The sequence below is a fragment of the Loxodonta africana genome, chromosome 3 (genome assembly GCF_030014295.1).
Source record: "Loxodonta africana isolate mLoxAfr1 chromosome 3, mLoxAfr1.hap2, whole genome shotgun sequence".
NCBI classification, from domain to species: Eukaryota; Metazoa; Chordata; class Mammalia; order Proboscidea; family Elephantidae; genus Loxodonta; species Loxodonta africana.
In genome coordinates this window covers 151,542,125-151,545,616 of record NC_087344.1, presented here as the reverse complement: position 1 = coordinate 151,545,616, position 3,492 = coordinate 151,542,125, and the positions used below count along the sequence as shown (strand labels likewise).

Here is a 3,492-nt window from a genome sequence, read left to right as displayed (position 1 = left end):
AAAGGAAGATTGGGAGCTCTTGTCCCAGGTTTTACTTTGTTCTCTTGAGATGAACATTCTGAAAGATGAGACTCACAAGAGTGGTGACGGTTCCTCGTGGCCCAGAGCAGAGTACAGCTGTTGGGGGCTCCAAGCCGCTGAAGAGCTGCTCATCGCCTCTCACCTCTCCAAGCCTGGGCCATGCTGGGACTCTTCTGCATCAAACAAAGCTAAAGAAGATTCCTGCGGAGGAGAGGCTGCACAAAACAGCTTTCCCTGACCGGGAATCGAACCCGGGCCGCGACGGTGAAAGCGCCGAATCCTAGCCACTAGACCACCAGGGACTTACCCAAAGACCTGTCATCTGCATCCTTCAGAGGGTACGCCTCTTTCCACCCAACTCGGGGAAGCCTGGACGCCTACCTTCCTGCACGCTGCCCTCTCCTCCAGCGAACCTCCCCCACTGCCCTTTCCTCCTCGCCTTCTCCAAAACGCGAGCCTGCCACACGCCGAGCGCTGTCAGGTCTTCCCAAGTTTCGGAGCCAGGTGGCTCTGCCCTGTCGCACCTCAGACCTGACCTGGAGATGCCCCTTTGCGCGCGGCAGCGTGTGGAGAGACGGTGGCCCGGTCCAGCGCAGGGGACAAGCCTGCAGGGAGGAGGCGCCCAGGGTGGGAAGGGGGCCGAGCACGAGCCCCCGAGAACTCCACCATCAAAAAGGGCTCAGACGGATGCAGAAACGGAGGCAGCCTGGATGAATAACTCTTGGAACCAGGGCCCCGGGTCCCCAAATTGAACTCCGGATTTTCCCCCTTAAAGTCCCCTGCCTCTGCCGTTTCCCCATCTTTGTGGATGGCCACTCCATCCTTCCCTATGCTCAGGCAAAAAACTGCGAGTTCTCCTTAACGACGGTCTTTTCCTCAGACTCCACATCTAATTACTCAGGGATTTACGTGTTCTTCTTGGTGGCACAATGGTGAAGAGTCCGTAGCTCGAATCCACCAGCCGCTCCGTGGAAACCCTATGGGGCTGTTCTACTGTGCTCGCTTTAAGTCCTAATAGACTCCTCCGCGACGCATCTTTTGGCTTTCGTCCGTCAAATGTGGACTTTGGTCTACGCAGTCCCTCCCTTTCCTGAGCTCTGAATTTGCACCGACGACTTTCCTGATAAGGGCGGGAGGTCAATTTAAGGCGTAGCCCTCGGCTCGCTCAGACCTTAGGGTTCCAGACGCTTAATTTCAGGACGTGGGGTTCGGCTGCATTTGCCCCTTTTCTTTGGGTCTATCCCTCACAATCAGCCTGTTTCTGGCCTGTCTTGGAGAGTTGCGGACATGCCTGGTACCCCTCTGCTCCTCTCCTCTCTCCAGGTTAGGAAACCAACCCCCTTCGGGTTCCTCCTGCAGAGAAGCTACGGAAGGCGCTTTTTTTTTTTTTTTCCTGTCTTGAAGTGCGCGCGCCCCAGGTGTGCGATATGCGTAGGCGCACGCGATGAGTTTGTGGTTCTCCAGTAGCCTTCTCTTCTGTCCCCCTGTGTAAGGGAAGGGCAACCTCCCCCTTTGTCCAATTCAGGAGGAATCCAAAAGGGTCGTGACCCGACAGAAAGGCAGTGAACCCTCTCCTCTGGGTGGGCGGGGAGGCGGGAGATTGATCCAGAAGGGAAGGGGAAATGCACGGTATGAAATTTCCTAATCTAAAGCTACCTGGAAGGCAGCCTCGTCTGGAACAGGGTCCTAGGTCGCTGAAGAGCCTAACGTAGTCCAGTTGTGTCCCCGTCTCCACTTTGAGCCAAAAAACAAAGTCGAGCACCGAGTCCTGGTTTCCAGTGAGCAAGAAACCTGTGCCCTCCCCAGGGTGAGGGAGCACTTGAACTTTGGGTGTGAAGGCAGCGCTGTAACCTCAGCACCTAGAGCAGCAACTGCAGGAGAAAAGGGCACATTCGAGCCCCCAAACTTTTTTTCTGTTTTTTAATCTTGATTTCCAAAGGAAATCCTATGGGAAATAACATTAAAGCCTGTGAGCTACAGAAACTCTTTGCCTATTGGCGGTTGCCCTGAGGCGAAGGTGAAAAACCTGTGCAAACCGCCTCGGTTCACTTTTGCACTCCAGGATCTGTTGAGCAGAAAAATAAAAAAGGCAAACGAAGATGAGTTTCCAGTATTGAAATAAAACTTCCCTTCAAGAAGAATCTCCAAGAGTGAGGAGGGAGAAATCAAGCGATTGTGAATTCTGTGTGAGCATTCCCTGGGTCCTGCGGTTTATACTGGTCTTCTTGGTCTGGTGTCCAAAAGAATCCAGTGCAGGTCTTCAAGGCTGACTTGGCCTATGTTGGTTGTTCGATATTTTCCAAAGAGCCAAATGTCCTAAGATACATGTTTCAGCCTTTGTAAGGTACGGCTAAAACATGAAGGCGTGATTAGAGTAGTGGACTGAAATCCAGCTGCACGGGGGAGAGGTGCTGAGGCAAAAGGGCTTGAGAGGAGAGAGCGCAGGTCAGGCCCCAGGGAGAGCGCACGGTAGGGCCTGCAGGGAGGGTTCTCCTGTTCCTGGGTGGACCGGAAGTGTGGATCATTTTGAGTGTGTGTGATAAAATAGGAAACAAAACACTTGCCATTTCAACCTTCAGTGACAGTGCTTAGGTTCACCATGTTGTGGAACCATCACCACTATCCGTTCCCGAAGGTTTTCATTACACTTAACAGAAATCCAGTGCCCCTTAAGCAGTCATGCGTGCCTTTTCCCTCCCACCTGCCCCTGGTAACCATTAGTAAACTTTGGCCTCTATGCATTTTCTGTTCTAGAGATTCCAAGTAGGTGGGATCATATAATATTTGTCCTTTTGAGTCTGGCTTGTTTCATTCAGCATAATTTTTATAGGTTCATCCATGTCTTAACGTATATCAGAATCTCCTTTCTCTTTACGGCTGAATAACATTCCATTGTATGGATATACCACATTTTGTTTATCCACTCCTCTGTTGATGGACACTTGGGTTGTTTACACCTTTTGGCTATTGCGAATAATGCTGCAATGAGCATTGGTGTACAAGGATCTGTTTGCATTTCTGCTTTCAATTCTTTGGTGGTATATACCTAGTAATGTAGGTGTTGGGTCATTTGGGAATTCTATGGTTAACTGTTTTGAGGAACCATCAAACGGATTTCCACAGAGGCTGTACCATTTTACAATCCCACCAGCAATGGGTGAGGGTTCCAATTTCCCACATCGTCAGCAATGCTTGTTTTCCGGTTTTGTGCCAAAAGGTTGAGCATTCGACTATTAACTGAAAGGTTTGTGGTTGGAACCCACGCAGAGGCGTCTCAGAAGGCAAGTCTGGTGATCTGCTCCTGAAAGGTCCAAAACTCCAAGCCGGTGCCATCTAGTCAATTCTGACTCATAGCGACCCTACAGGACAGAGTAGAGCTGCCCCATAGGGTTTCCAAGGCTAAGGTCTTTACAGAAGCAGGCCACCACATCTTTCTCCCACACAGGGGCTGGTGGATTCAAACTGCTGACC

General features: G+C 51.2%; 1 non-coding gene across 1 annotated transcript; it reads right to left on the bottom strand.

Annotated features, from left to right (window-relative positions):
- Window positions 1–251: 251 nt before the first annotated feature.
- On the bottom strand, window positions 252–323 carry TRNAE-UUC (transfer RNA glutamic acid (anticodon UUC)). The gene has a single exon. It is a non-coding gene; the product is annotated as a tRNA-Glu (tRNA).
- Between the last annotated feature and the right edge of the window lie 3,169 nt (window positions 324–3,492).